This window comes from Lissotriton vulgaris, chromosome 3_1, assembly GCF_964263255.1.
Source record: "Lissotriton vulgaris chromosome 3_1, aLisVul1.2, whole genome shotgun sequence".
NCBI classification, from domain to species: domain Eukaryota; kingdom Metazoa; phylum Chordata; class Amphibia; order Caudata; family Salamandridae; genus Lissotriton; species Lissotriton vulgaris.
In genome coordinates, this window is record NC_141689.1 from 299,108,267 (window position 1) to 299,124,742 (window position 16,476).

Consider the following 16,476-nt stretch of genomic DNA (forward strand, 5'->3'; position numbering starts at 1 on the left):
TGGCACACCCACACCCTAGTAGGTTTGTGGGTGCTACAGGTGTTTTCCATGGCTTCCTCTTTGACTCCCTTTCCGTCACTGAATGTAAAGCCGTTGAAGATGTGTCACAATGCTGGAGTTGTTGTTAGGAGTGCACTTTATGATTCCAGCGTTCTATTTATGCTGATAATTTGAATTCGAATGAGGAATATAGAGCAAAATATGAATGGTACAGCCCCCATAGCTCTCCTCTCTGGTCTTCTATCCTGCTCCACTCAAACCTAAAATCTAAGATCAGACAACCATGACCTCCTAGCCTCACTAAAGTCACCCTGTACCACTTTGATGTTGTCGTCCTTTCATGTCAAGGCCTTCTCCATTGGAACGCTAAATTACCACATACATTGGCAAGTCTCCCTCTCTGTCAAGGAGTTCAAAAAGCTATTGGAATATGATCTCCTGCAGCTAGATCACAAGTGGCTACTCGCAATAGTTTTTTAAATATGTCTACTATAAATCTATGTTTCATTATGTATAGATATGCACGGGGATTCTTGTTGTTCTTCGCCTATAGTTCCCATATACATTATGCAATGAATCCACATCCACTGTGGCTCTCTGTTCACAACCATCTTCTACGCACTGATAAGGACCATAACAGAGCACTTTGGCTCTCTGTTGAGCACCACCCTCTATGCATATTGCTTCCTTTGCAAATTGTTTGTGTTTGAAATGTTACGGATGCTAAACAAAAATAAAATAACTAAATGCCCATTTAAGCTACCCAAGTAATATGACAATGATATAGTTAACATAACATTTGAATACAAAATGCATGCGGTGCTTCAGAATTAGCAATAATGACATTAGTTTAAGGCTCAGCGAGCAGTTCTACATGGAAACAGACTGCAAAAGCATCTTTTACAAACACACAAAAGCATAGCGTACCCAAATGTCAACATTACAGAAAATGACATAAAAATATTGACCTCCATTTAATTCCCAATTGCAGTGAACCTTACTTCCCATAAATTTTAGCACAGGTTTAAATTATTATTCAAACTTGAGTCGTATCTTATTGAGTCAAAATGTTGGTGGTCTAAGTTTTGTAGTCTGTGTTATGCAAATGGTGTTTCTGCAGCCTATGTTTTTACATGTTACTAGAAGAATCAGACTCAAGCCAACCTTCTGGCGTCAAGGTTGACAAGGAATACACACTGGAGAATGAAACATGTCAAAGGTGAACAACTACCAACTGGCCACCTATTCATTGTGAGACATTCCTTCCCAGGCTCCTGTGATCAAAGCCCCACAGAGACTGACAGCAGGTAAGGACCTTGCCTCATCCGGCTTGTTTATGGTCTTGTTGCTGTGGGGTTGTTATACTCAAACTTGAGCAGGTGTCCCTCTTTGACACGCCTTCTCTCTCTCAAACCAGGCACCAATAGTGCCTGGCTGAAAAAAAAAATTTTAAAATCGGTTTCATCCAATGTTGGTATACTTCGCAAAAAGATCACGGAGAGTAGCAGAAATCGCACAGTGCTGTATATTTGTTTATTAATATTTCTCAAAAATTCGAGACTGGGCATGTCAATAAACAGTGAGTAAAAACAATAAGTAATAAACTACCAAAAATGCCTAGGCTGTGAAGTAGTGTGGCTCACTGGTTAGAGGTGGCAGACCCGAGAGCAGAGGACGGCCCGGGACCAGGGTTCGAATCCCGGCGCGGCAGGTTTCTGGACCAGGGTCAGCGGACTCGATAATTCTCTCGCCTCGGTGCCCACTCTGGTCAGCGATCACACTCGGCAACTCTGGGCATTAGCTTGCCTCATCTTCACTAACGGCCCCACCAGACCGCCGGGGATGCCTGGTCTCACCCTGGAGATACCCATTAAGGGACCATCTCTCAGGGAAGCCAGGAAGGTTTCGCAGCGGTTGAAGCGCCTTGGGACCCTACGGGTAAGTAGTGCGCTATATAAATGCCTATACATTTACATTACATTTTAGGCTAAAAGCACACCCTAATTTAAGTGAGCACACACAGCGTTGACGCGGAAAGCATTCTACGCAGCACTCTCAAACGCACACACATACATGCCGGTATGGGTGGATTACATGTGTGCATAGGTTACGGGCATGGCTCGTCAACAGTAAGGACACTGACGGAAGGACACATGCTCGCATCCAAGGACTGGATCAATGATTTGGCTGTGGTTAATAGCAGGTGTGGTAAACTTCTGCTGATATTTGCTAGCTGATATCTGGCACAGCAAGGGTAGCGGTGATGAAGGAATCAGGCCATATCATGGTCTTAAAAGTAGCGCCTACATCTACTCATCAATGAAGAGAAATGCTGCCTCTGCTTGCCTTCATCCAAAACATGACCTAGGATTTTTAGCGAGCCGTGGCTGCAATGTGCAACCCGCCCTAACCGGAGAACCGAAGATCCCTCCTCATGAGGGACACATCCTAGCCAGCAGGACTGCTGGGGGGGAGGAGAGACCAGGCAAGGCGGGAGTGACTGCACATGAGTGAGTAAAAATACACTCATTGAGGGAAAGCAAAAAAGGCAGACCCCGAGTCACAAATTGCCGTATACCTAATGAAATCAGTCTTATTACAAAGGCTATTCTAATTCTAATTCTTTTATTTTTATTATTCTTATTATTAACTCCTTCCACTCTGCGTGAATTTATTTGCGCTGTGCGCGGGTTTTATTGAGTGGGCGGGATTCAGACGGCCCTGGCAGTCATCAGCACACACCCACCGTGACGTCGGATGGCCGGGGGCGTCCGAAGCACACAAGGGGTTAATAATAACAATAATAATTGCCGTTGCATTGCCAAAGACAAGTAACCTGTTCATTATTATTGTTGTTGTTATTATTAATATTATTAGTGTGAATTGTTATTATTATGTGTATTATCATCCTCTTTGGCTGCTCAGTTTGGTGGTGCAACCAGGGCGGCTTCTCTGGTGTGTGTCCCAGCAGAGTGTGGCCCGGGCCCGAGTCTAGGAAAGGGCACTATTTCCAGTGGATACAAACCCTCTTAGCATGTGCCCTGTTGGTTTATCTCTGGCTCTCCTCTAGCCACCCACCTTACCATGCGACCCGCCCCCGTGCTGTGCTGTGTGGCACACGGGGTGGTAACGTGCACCAGTTCTGGGCAGCGTGGATGTGTAAGAGCAGCAGCGGGCCTCTGCGGAGCATGCAGAACTCAAAGGCACTCGGAGGGCAGCTTTGGAGGCGCGCTTCAGTAAAAGCGCCCAAAGGCCATCAGCGCGGGCCGGCAAGTTAAACTTCCTACGGGTCAGGGGCGTAGCTCCAGGGGGGGTGTCTGAGGTGTTACAACTCCTCCCACCGGCTAAAAATGTATTCTGTAGCAAATAGTTGGGTACAAGTGATTTCAGTTGAGTAATGTGAAGTGTCTGTCGGATTTTTGAGAAAAACACACCCACTCTCTCATTTATGTTTTGAAGGCCTTAAAAAATGTTGATTAGTTTGAAATATATTGCATTTTAAGTACCCCTAACAATCCGCACTCTTTTGTCTTTCCACTGCCCCTTAAGCCCCCCTCATGTCCCACTTCTCATATAATGTGTTTTAACAAGATGTCATAGCGTGATTGTTGCTTAACCTGAAGCTCACACCCACCCCAGTGAAACTGGTCAAGCTACGCCACTGAGGGTCCGCGTTGAGCAGAATTCCTCAACCTCTCCCCACCGAGCATGGCAGCCAGCTCTCCAGTGAATACTGACGGCAAGTGTCAGTCAAGCTGACTCCAGTTAGAGAACAACAAGCCGTACACTGAGGCCTGTAGGTTAGCCCCACCCAGGTACACCTCTAAATCCAAAGGGGGTAGAGCGTTTTCTGTCTTCCTCCCGCAGGTCTGACATGATCTCCCGGAGTACTTGCGGAGGGAATCGGCCCTGCTCATCTTCAGGAAGCTCTTAAAGACTTTTCTATTTCTGCATCCTCTGCAGCCAGACATTTCTGCTTTAGTGACTTGCTCACTTTTCCCTAGAAGCGCTTAGAGACCGGTTGGTGATTTGCGCTATATAAAAATCATTTAACATAACATAACACAGGCTGTGTGGCTGAGAGCTGAAACAAAAAATTGTTTTTTTAACTATGCACCTTGGCCACTGAAATGAGTGTTTTCAATTAGATCAGGCCTGGAATCAGTGTGTAATCAGGACACGGAAAGGGTCAGGAGTTGTTTCACCACTTAGTCCAGTGAACTGTTGTGTTTGGGGTGAAGGAAGTCTCTTACTTTCAGTTCCAGCTGGGCCCAAAACAAATGCATCACTTAATACACAATCAGTACTCCTTTTTCTTAAGTATCATGCTAGCTGGGGGCTAGCTTGCACTTAAAACCCCGATGCCAATGCCATCAAGAAAACAAATTAAATTACCTATTTGTCACCTCAAAGGTGCCTGAGTGAGGCTACGATTTAGATGCAGCTCAATTTGCCAAGCTCTATACTTACTAAGTTATGTATGCACTGTAGTAAGGTCAGATATCTGTGTAAGCAGCCGACTATTTAATTTTTAGTAAGTCTTTAATAGTACCCAAATGAAACCTTGTTAGCAACCTTTGAATAATAAATAAAACATTAATATCTACACTTATGCCCAGCAGTCTCCATGCAGCTCATTGTTGCCAGCTCATAACTCACTGAGCTACTTTACAAATTTTTAACTTGTGACCTGCAGCTAACACAGGATCTGTCCGGCTAAAGAAGTAACCCACTGAGCTGTGTACATAAAATACAATTAATGGCCTGCTTGATGCACGTTGTGCGTTGTGGCAGGCCCGTTGTGCTTTGTGGCAGGCACGTTGTGCTTTGCGGCAGGCACGTTGTGCTTTGCGGCAGGCACGTTGTGCTTTGCGGCAGGCACGTTGTGCTTTGCGGCAGGCACGTTGTGCTTTGTAGCAGGCACGTTGTGCTCTGTGGCAGGCACGTTGTGGTTTGTGGCAGGCACGTTGTGCTTTGCGGCAGGCACGTTGTGCTTTGCGGCAGGCACGTTGTGCTTTGTAGTAGGCACGTTGTGCTCTGTGGCAGACACCTTGTGCTTTGTGGCAGGCACGTTGTGCTTTGTGGCAGGCACGTTGTGCTTTGTGGCAGGCACGTTGTGCTTTGCGGCAGGCACGTTGTGCTTTGCGGCAGGCACGTTGTGCTTTGCGGCAGGCACGTTGTGCTTTGTAGCAGGCACGTTGTGCTCTGTGGCAGGCACGTTGTGCTTTGTGGCAGGCACGTTGTGCTTTGCGGCAGGCACGTTGTGCTTTGCGGCAGGCACGTTGTGCTTTGCGGCAGGCACGTTGTGCTTTGTAGCAGGCACGTTGTGCTCTGTGGCAGACACCTTGTGCTTTGTGGCAGGCACGTTGTGCTTTGTGGCAGGCACGTTGTGCTTTGTGGCAGGCACGTTGTGCTTTGCGGCAGGCACATTGTGCTTTGCGGCAGGCACGTTGTGCTTTGCCACAGGCACCTTGTGCTTTGCCGCAGGCACCTTGTGCTTTGCCGCAGGCACGTTGTGCTTTGCAGTAGGCACCTCTAGGCCGTTTTATGATGAGTCAAACCTGTGATTATCCGTTTAGCCATTTCTGATAGTTATCTCTTTACATGAACTTCATTGCTTGGTTTTATTCATAGTGTGTCACATTTGGCAGTAGAATATCACACATATGTACACTGAAACCATGGAAATGTTACATAAGCAATATGAAAACTTGGCAACTATGAAAAAGGGTTTTCTCATATTGAGCACCTAACATTTACATTGCCACAAAAGTGAGGTAATAAATCCAACACAAATGTAACCGGAAGGGTGCAATCCTTGCATAATTTGCACCACGCAGGCCAACCACAAATTAAAAAGAAAAGCGGCAGTGAATGGTACACTCCACAGCACAAGGTTCAAATAAATTGCAAAAAATGCCATGGGTTTTACAGAGTTCATAAGAAACACTGAACTATGACAATAATGTGAGAATCCGTCCCAAGGGCAGTTTCTCCCTCACCCACCAAGATCACTTAGTAAGATTTGTCTAAATGGCTCATTTTATAGCGTAGGTTCCCTAAGAAACTGGTAAAAAAAAGGACGTTTATAAGCAGCTCACATAACCCTTTTATACAATATGAAAGTTCCCATCCTTCCTAGTATGTTTTATTATAAAAAATAATCTCTCTGAGAATCATGGGCTAGTTTAAAAAAAGCATTGGCAAAGTCAATAGATCTCGCATATGCAAAAGCTATTGGCGTTGCCAATATGTTTTAGCCATGTTGTACACCAGCATGGCTGCTAATCAGCAGGGCTAAAAGTTAGTGGGGAAAGGAGTGTGGAGTGGAGTGTCGTAAAGTGGAGTAGAGTGGAGTGTTATGGAGTGGCATAGAGAGGTGTGGAGTGAAGTAGAGCGGTGTCAGAGTGGAACGGCATACAGTTGAGTGGCGTAGAGTGTCATGGAGTTGTGTAGACTAGAGTGAGTGGTGCAGAGGGTGTTCGGTAGAGTGGAGTAGAGTGTTGCAGAGCAGAGTGACATAGCGGACTAGACTGTTGTAGAATGGAGTGGCATGGAGTGTAGTAGTGCAGAAGGGCGGAATAGCAACAGAGTGAAGTAGAGTGCTGTAGAGTGGAGTGGCATGGATTGATGCATAGTTGAGGAGAGTGTCTCAGAATAGAGTGGAGTAAAGTGGCATTGAGTGGCAAAGTAGGAGTTGCATAGAGAACAGTAGTGTCAGAGTGGCGTAGAGTGGAGTCGTGGTGTGAAGTCCTTTGGTGTAAAGTGCAGTGACGTAGAGTGGTGCAGAGTAGATTACAGTGGTATAGAGTGCAGTAAAGTGGCTAGAGTGAAGTGTCAGAGTGGAGTGGTGCAATGTAGAGTGGAGTGATGCAGGGTAGAGTGCAGAGGTGTAGAGCAGAGTGGCATGGAGTAAAATAGTGTGGAGTGCAGTAGCAGATTGCAGTGGTACTGAATAACAGAGTGGCGTGGAGTATTGTAGAGTGTAGTGGGGTAGAGTGCAGGGGTGCAGAGTAGAGTGGTGTTGAGTTCAGTGGAGTAAAGTGATGTTGAGTGCAGTAACAGAGTAGGGTGTCAGAGTGCAGTGTTGCAGAGTGCTGTGGAGCAGAGACTATTATAGTGGCTTAGTGTAGATTGCAGAGGTGAAAGGTACAGTGGTCTAGAGTAGTGTGGGGTAGAGTGCAATGGCAGAGTAGAGTGGTGTAGAGTACAGAGGCATCGAATGAAGTGGCGTAGAGTGGAGTGGTGCTGAGTATAGTGCAGTGATGCAGAGTGGAGTGGCGTAGTATGGGGTGCTGTAGAGTAGAGTTCAGTGGTGAGAGTGCTGAGGAGAGTGGAGTGGGGTCAAGTGGAGTATGCATAGTATTAGTAGCACCCTGCCATTATAGACAACACCTCTTCAATTGAAATAACCATTGCATTTGCACAGACATACAGGTTTTACTGTTAAAAGTACAGAGTGCACAAATGATAATGTGTGGAACTGTCCTCGCCTAATGTATTGGTTTGCTTTAATCATATTGAAATATTTGTTTCCCCCCACACTTCAAAATTACCCAAAAATCTGCTTAATTTGTGCATTCCTTATCCTGACATATTCTGAAATACATGCACCATTCATTTACAGACATTTACATTTTGTTTTGTGCTAGAAAACACGAACAACACCATACAGCACACCCAGGTAGCCATCATTGTCACACAGACCCTCTTACTTTGAAGTCAGAGAAAGAAAACTGAAAACCAAGCTTCCTGGGAGACAGAGTTTGTCTGGCATCTGACATCTGTCTTTAAATGCAAAGCAAATGTGGCAAGAACAAGATTTATAAACCTGTTTACAGAAATGAAGTATTGGTGAAAGAATACAGTAAAGAGAGTTAGGGCAAGGGTGTGGACGAATTAAAGAGGGTCAGTATAAAACAAATAAAGCCAGCAAAAAGCAAGGACATATGGGTCACAAACCACAAAGCCAATGGTAACCAACAGGTGGAGTCTATTCCCAGGGAAGCTTTCTGAATGTTTTCAAGATGTCCTTAGAAAACTAGACAGCAGTGCAGTCTGCTGGGCTTCGACCTAAAAACACATTTGCAGTGAATGAGGATGCTGCATAGAATGTCTCTGAATGGTTATTAAATAGCACACAACCTGATCAAAAGAAGTTAATTCTGCGAGATATAAATTGAACAAACAAATGTGCGATCACTGCCATAGGCCCTGCTGGAATCTACTGGGAAGGAGCCGGAAGAGGAAATGAAAAGTTTGGTATTTCTTGAAAGCACAGCTCTAAGAGACCAAAGCTATTGCTTCAGGCTACAGCAATCTAAAAAGGCTCAAAGAGCAGAGCTACCATTGCAGTCCGCAAACACAACCCTGCAGGCTCAGGCAGGTTTAATGAAAAGGCTATGGATATATAGGATGAAATGCTTCCGAGGTAAGTGCCTTCCTGTACAAAGGAAATGACACCACAACAGTAATTAGCGTCCCAAATACACACCAATATACCATTAAAATATCACTTTAAAACTATTTTACATCTTCACACATTTTGTCCCCAAACATCACCTTATCGTTTCCTCAGAAAACAATGATTTGCCCGGAGATGCCAGTTTGTGAATAAATTGCCATTAAATATCTCCTTGCCATTTTCTTAAAATACCCGCCCCAAAACAGCAACATTCAACTTTTAGCAGGTACACGGTTTTTTCAACAAATGCTCATTCGTCATATTCTGAAAACAGATTAGTTTTGTCACAAAACTTGACCTAGTTTATTTATGAATATCTCTTCATTTTACCCAATCTACCCATTACCCATGGCTGTTCTAATAGTTTATTTGTACACTAAGAGCCACATGTATCAAGATTTGGAGTTGCGATTGCCAAATTGCAATTTTACGCAAATCGCAATTAGGTATCTTTATTCCAAATGTATGAAACTCCAAGAGTTTCATTTTGCGATTTATAAGGGCTTGCAAATCGACCTACTTCATTAATGATAATGAGACAGGTCGCAAATTGGGACCCCCTAGGAATCGCTAAAATCAAGGGGATGGTGGCCTGCTGGGGTCAGCTGACCAGCATGTCCGTGAATCCTTGTAAATAAAGCAAGCATTTTTTTTTAAAATGCAGCCTATTTTTATTAAAGGAAAACGGGTTGAGTTTAAAGAACACAAATGAAAAGGTTTCTTTTCATTTTTTACCAGCAGGCAGTTGTCCATGGGACCACTGCCTGCTCTTAAAAAATGCTTTCGCCACTATTCCCAAAGGGGAAGGGGTCCCGTTGGAACCCCTTCCCATTTGTGAATAGGTTACCACCAACTTAAATTTGGTGGCAAATTGCTAATGTTTTGCGACCGCATTCAGGGTCACAAAACATTCATACATACCATTAAGATTCTGTATTTGGAAGGGTCGCCCTAAACACACCCCTTCCAAATACCGAATCTCAAACTCATTTTGCGATTCGGTATCAAGTTACCGAATCTCAAAATAGGGTTTGTTACATGTGAAAAGCATTTTTTGCATTCGCAAACGGGCTGATTCTGAGAATCGGCCCGTTTGCGAACGCAAAAAATGTCTGATACATGTGGCCTTAAGTTCTCAATATCGGCTTAGCACTTTCTTTTACTATTCTCAATTCATCCTGTCCGATTAGGCAAGATACAGCCTGATTCATCAAGCGAAATTGCGCTCGCAAAGGGCCAGATTCTGAGAATCTGGCCCTTTGCGAGTGCAATTTTTGCATTTGGGATTCATCATCCCAAATGCAAAATTCGCTAATAAAGAATTCGCAAATTTGCGAGGATTAGCATTTAAGGAATCTCTATTAGAGATTCCTTAAATGCTATTCATGAAACATTTACAAATTGCGAAATCGCAATTTTGGGCCACTATTTACCGCGAGGTCAAACCTCGTGGTAAATAGCGAAAACTTAGAAAAATGCATTTAAATGCATTTTTCTAAGTTGCATGTTACACACACACATGTCCTTTGGACATGTGTGTGTGTAACATCTGTGTGAATGTGTGAATGTGTGAATGTACATTTCAGGGGTGTTACAGGGTGTCCTTTGGACACCCCTGCACCCTTGAAATCGCAATCTCATTTGCGATTAGCTAATTGCTAATCGCAAATAAGGATTGACTCCCCATTCATTCCTATGGGCCTTTAGGCCCATAGGAATGAACGGGGAGCTATTCCTTATTTGCGATTAGCAATTAGCTAATCGCAAATAAGGAACCTGTAGGAATCGCAAAAAATATTGCGATTCCTGCATGAATCCCGTTTTGCGAGTCTGGAATAGCGATTCCTTATGAATCGCTATTTCAAACTCGCAAAACTTCACTATGATGAATCAGGCTGATAGTGCCTTGCATCCTCAAGATCAGTATCACTGGCCAGCGCTCTCTGTTCCATTTTAGAGACTGCCACAAGATGACATGAAACTTTACCAGATGCTATAGACACCTACCACCCATCCTGGTGCCGTTCATTATACCAACGAAAGATGGCTGTCACAGTGCTATCACATCCCATTGACAGTCACAATATGTCAGAAATGGCCATCATTAAGCCAATGACAGGAACAATATGTCAACACTAGTTACTATCATGACAGCCATTTCCTGCACCATGCCTGGAAAGGCCAGCAAAATGCCAGATATACTCAACATCAGGCTAGACAGACACACACATATATATATATATGCTCCCAGCTACATACACAGGAACACATGCAATGCCCAGTAATCTGCTCGAATTCGGAAACCCTTTTACCAGTCAATTGCTAATCCATATGTGGCCTGAGGTGTGCTGGGGTCGGGGACCACACTGCACTGGTGCAGGGTCCGCATACAGGATCATGAAGCAAGTGCTTCATTGGTACCCACAAAGGCCCTACATGGGAGTGTCAAGGGGGAGCGAGCTCCAGGTATATATCCGGCAGCCTCAGCATCTCCGGGTCCGCATGGTAGATGCAAAGGGCTGCAATGGGCAAAGACAGTCAGGGATAGATAGACCTGTGGTGGGTGATGGATGGCTGCCACGCCGTCCCACTTGGTACACAGCCACCACCCCTGGTTGGGTGGCTGCTGTCTGTCAGCCTCAGTCATCTGGTGATATAGGGGGGGACTTGGGATGCTTTTGCCTATGCTGAATGTGCAGGCATTTATAACCCTCTTTGTAGGTAGAAACAGTGCTTAATTTGAGCTGGTAGTTACAGGTGGGGTCCACCAAATGTCTTTTTTGGGGACCAGGACAGATTTTTTATCAGCAGACATTTTCTCACAGCAAGAGAGAAAGGTGCGGAAGGGAGAAAGAAGGGGGAACAGAACGATTGAAAACCAGTGACAGAGGGAACAGCAGGGACCGAAAAGAGCCTACATGAATTAGGTAAGTGTGCAGTGGAGGATGAAAGAGGCTCATGAGGTGGAGTAAAGATTCACAGCCTTCTTATTTGGCATTTCTGACATTCGGCAGTGCTGGTCCTGGGCTGAGCAAGATGTCGGTACCCGGCACTTATTCTTTTTACAAATTAAGCACTGAAATATTGCCTCTGGCACACAAATGTCGTGTGGATGCGGAAGGTTGATGGGGAAAGTCGATTGAAACTTCAGGCGCTCTCAATCCACAGGTGCTGGACCTGCCTGGAAGAGGCCGCTGCTGTCAGCTGCTGGCTGGAGCTCGGTTTTGGTCATAAGCCTATAGCAGGGCGACAGTGGCAGGCAGCAGTCAAAGGGGCCAACCACAAATGAACCCGGTCTTAACACCTGGCACCATGGACTCTTTGAAAAAGGTATTATACCCAAAATAAAGCACCCCCAACCGTGCGTCAAGGCAAGGCACTTAGGAGATACATGGGCGTTAATGGGCGCAAAGCGCAGGCTTTGGGCCTTGACAGGGCACGGAATGTCGCTATGGGGCTACTTTTATATGTATGTAAGTCACAGAAGGGACTATGTTGGCTAAAAAGCCAGGGATGACCCAAGTAGAGGCCAACTGAGAGCTCAGGAGCAGCAATTTAGAAGCAAAAATATGAGCACTGGCAAAGCATGAAATAGGCACTTTGAGGGCAAAAAACACAAACTGCTTTTACAAGCAAACCATTATATTCATTCTCTCTCCCACGCCCAAAAAATCCCGTTTTGTCTAAAGAGCCTGTTCTTGCCAGGTGCTTTCCTGGCTGTGTTGTTAGCGGGTAGACCTCGAAACAATGCCTTTTATTAACAAGCATTTACAATGCAATGGTTTCGCCTTTGGAAAAGTTAGAGCTATTGGCATTGTAAATGACAAAATTTGTATTTATGTGTTGGTTTTGAAAATGGATAAATAAATGGCAGTGTCATTTACATTGCCATTAGCTTAATCTCTGCAGTTCCTCTGCAGTGCCTAGCACTCCCTATTCCCTCTGCACTCCCTATTCCCTCTGCACACTCACTACTCTGCACACTCACTACTCTGCACACTCACTACTCTGCACACTGCACAAAGATCCGTTACAATTAAAATAAAATAAAACAATGTGTAAAAGAATTATATGAAGTAATCTTCCTCGAGTTTTTCTAGCACCCGATTCTCTCCCTTCCTTCCCCCTTCTAGCTCCCCACCTCACCTTCTGCCCACACTTTTTCAGATAATGCTGTGAATGGGTGCAAGTATTTATTTTACTTAATGCAGTTTTATATAGCGTAAACTTTTCTAGCACCTGATTCTCTCCTTTCCTTCCCCCTTCTTGCTCCCCACCCCACCTCACCCTAATCAGGGCATATTACTGCAGAGACACCATTTGTACACAAACATAGCACCCCACTGGCCTCTATGGAAGTACCACCGAAAAAGTGAAAAATTTCCGGCAGATTAAAGATGACATATGAACCCCCATACCGATTATTTTAATGTTTCCATCTCATTTTGCCTCGTTTGTGTGAAGGTACGTTGAGTGGAGTAAAGTGATCTATAGTTACTAAGGCGACATTCCATACGATTAATTTATACGGCTCAAAGAAAACTATTATTGTGCCAGCAGAACAGCTTTATACTGTAACCACTACATCAAGCCCAAGGAGAAAGCAGATCAGCAATGAAGCAGAAGGTAAATTGTTGGAGCAGTGCAAACCTAAAACCATCTTAGTACAGGATGAGTTGTGAACATAAGTGTGGCAGAAGCAACTAAAAATAAGTACTGTCAACACCAATAGGTCTGGCTTAAATGAGCCAATACAGGCCCGAACAAACACAGTTTGCATGCGTTGCATACACAAATGCTATTCAGCACATTAAAGCTAGTCCTTCTGGATTTGCCAATACTGGAACAAAACAAAGGATGGGTTTCTGCATATAGCGCACACAGGAGATAGAGGTAACTTGAAAACAATGATTTAATATACTTTTCAGTATTTGCACTTTTCTGATGCCTCGTGCATCCCAATGGAAGCACTTTCTAGAGTGGAATGCAGCAGGACACAGCCAATGGCATGTGGTGAGAAAAACACTTGTAGATCAATACAAAGCTACGTATATTTTTAACAATATGGCTATGCAGCCAGAATCACTAACAAAATTCAATCAATACCACTAATTCATGCATCCTTTCCAACATTACAGGGGAGCCATTTGCTCCCGTTATGTGAAATGCACTTATCATAGGCTCCAATTTCAGAAACAGCTGTGGGATGGACGTGTCCAACCTGCCAAGGTCAATCAGCCCAGTGAATGAAGTATCAAGAACAATGCCATATTGGTGTGAACAGCCCCTGACTGCACTCATGCCTAGTCTTCACAGGCACGATCGCGCAAGTGCGACTCTAAAAATATACGAGCCCCTTTTCTTTTTTTAATTTACCAATCCGAAAATGGTCTTGAGATTAAAACAAAAATAAATAGTGAGCAAGTGAACTTACACACACACTCATTTATATCACAGCACTTTGGTGAAAGGAACTGAAGCACACACGGGTGGAGGAGCAACACGGAGCACAATGGAGAGCAACAAAATGCGCAGGGGAAAGAAGTACAAGCGACAGAGCAACAGAATGGCATGGTGGGTGCATACTTACAGATGGAAGAACAAAATACAGAGCAGAGAGAAGCAAGAGTGAGAACAAAAAACATGCGCCATCACGGGGTTCTTAATAAAAAAAAAAATTTAAGTAGCTCCCTAAAAGCTAGCAGTGAAGGACACGCACAAGTTACGCTTAGGGGAAAGGACAATGCGGCATCATTTACATTTTTGACAAATAATTCTGATTTAGTGACATAATTTGGCCCACCATGCGTCAAAATCCTAGTGGGACTGACAAAGCGAAGGCAAAGATCTGCAGAGGGATTGGGAGCCATCACTGTGATAACCCCAAATGGACACAGAATTTAACCTATTTTGAATAATTCATGGCTTGCTGTGAAATACGTGTTTTTTTACCACTGTATTTTATGCCATAAAAGCACCTAAACCGGTATATATACATACACTTGAGCATTAGTTTCCCAAGAGCCAGCAAATAAAAGGCTGGAACTTAATTCAGATTCCAAAATGTTTTGTTTGTGCGAGTTTTTTTTAATAATGGACCTCTATACGAAGGTTTAGACATGGCAAAGTCACTATCCATGGGTCGAGTGAACATAAAAGGCATTCTTAGCACAAACAGCTGGTTAAGAAATTTTGCCTCCAGCTACTTCAAATACAAATTTACAATTCGCTAAGTAAAGTACTTTCATTTGGGCTTGCAGATCCAGCCAAAAATCTCCAATACCGGCCACCACAGCAGAAACTCCTAGCACCACAAGATTAGGCGATTTGGAAAACATTTCTTAAGCCGTCAAGAAGATGTCTTTTCAACTCTTCAAATCCCCTACCACCTCCAAGAGTGTCTCAATTCCTCCCCATGATAACTAGGATAGTCTTGAACACCAGCAACCTGGTTATCTCAGTGAAATACAGCAATAGTGCGTCTCTGGCTACCAGTGGAAAAGGATACAGAGGTATATTCCCAGTAACCACTGGCTGCCCTCGGATTCCATTAAAGGTCTTGTAGATATGCTATTCCCTAGACCATATCACTTGCGTCAGGAGACAACAGAGGTTATTTGCACCTCCCTGGCCTGGCCAGACCCAATTTCAATGGACTCTACGTGCGACAACGTGGCTGTTGGATTAGCAAATAACACATTGAAAGACCAAACAAAACCAGGGGCTCAAAGTGCAAGCCAAGAGCAACCGAACTGCTGGGATCCCGCCAGAGTCCTACAAGCAAGCCCCACTGCAGACAGAGCGACATGCTTTCGTCCGGACGGTGTGAAAGGTGAGTCCCTTTAAAGTACAGCATGCAAATAGGCACAGACATCAGGAGAAGAGAGACTGCAGAGTAAACCGGAGGAAAGCACCTTACCTTGGCTGAAAGCACCGGCGTGTACTGACTGAGTGGAAATGACATCTAAACATGCGTGTCACGTGTAGTAGAATGTAATTCGTGCCATTTCTTGTTTGGGAAGATTGCACATTAGTATGGATGGTGCTTTGAAATTGTGAAGCAAGCGTTTATATCAATTTCTGTTCTAAATATTTTAAATAGACTTGGACAAGACAAAATTGCATTTTGAAAGATAGTTAGGTCGCTGGCAGATGGACATTAGCTCCTGTGTGTCTTTAACATGCCAGCTCCTTCATGTCTGTTTAACCCTTGCATTATGGAGGAAAGAGCCTGCCCGGGATCCGGTTGGTGTTTGCTTTCGCTAATCAAATAGGCGTGTACCTCTACACAGGTTTTCTAGGTTTCTCATTCTACCTGCCTTTCCTCCCCACTATTGTCTATTTTTCCTTTCTACCTGCCACTCTCTCCTATCGTTTTCCTTTCTTTGTACTCTCTTCCCCTCTTCTGTCTCCTACTTGCTCATAACACCCTCCTCCCTTGTCCCTTCTCTCGCTGACATCTTTGTGTGTCACATTTCTCGTGTGCCCCCTACGGTCGTCCTTATCTATTTTCTCTCCCCTCTTTCTCCAGTTCTGTCATTTTTACCTTCAATTCACTCTCTTCTTTCTTTTGATTCCTCTCTCTTTCAAACCTCTCATCTTTCCTCCACTCCCACTATAACCACGAGCCCTCACCAAAGTGTAAACACAGAGCTAGGCCCCAGGCTGGCAGTGTAAAAAATAATCAGAGCCTGTGCCCCGGTGCCACCGCACCGGCTGCACCGATGCTAGCTACGTCCCTGTTTGGCAGTGTACCTGAGTCTGGCTGTGCTGATGCGTGTTTTGTCTGTCTCTCTGTCTAGGTTCGGGCTGGAAGCAGGCTCCATGTAAGCACCCTCGCCCCAGCTGCGAGTTTCTCAACCTCTGGCCGCAGTTCACGACTCCCCACGAGGGAAGACACTTGTCAGTCAGCATGAAGGCGCACTCCTGCATCCCGGCGCTGCTGCTCGCCCTCGCGTGTGCCCTGCTGGTGTTAGGGCAGGACAGCGGGTCTTCCAATGGCGAGGCCCCGG

At 44.7% G+C, this 16,476-nt stretch overlaps 1 protein-coding gene across 1 annotated transcript in view; it reads right to left on the bottom strand.

The window, feature by feature from the left end:
• The window catches only part of PDZD2 (PDZ domain containing 2), a 997,171-nt gene that overhangs the window by 193,037 nt on the left and 787,658 nt on the right, over positions 1–16,476 (bottom strand). The window lies entirely within an intron of this gene.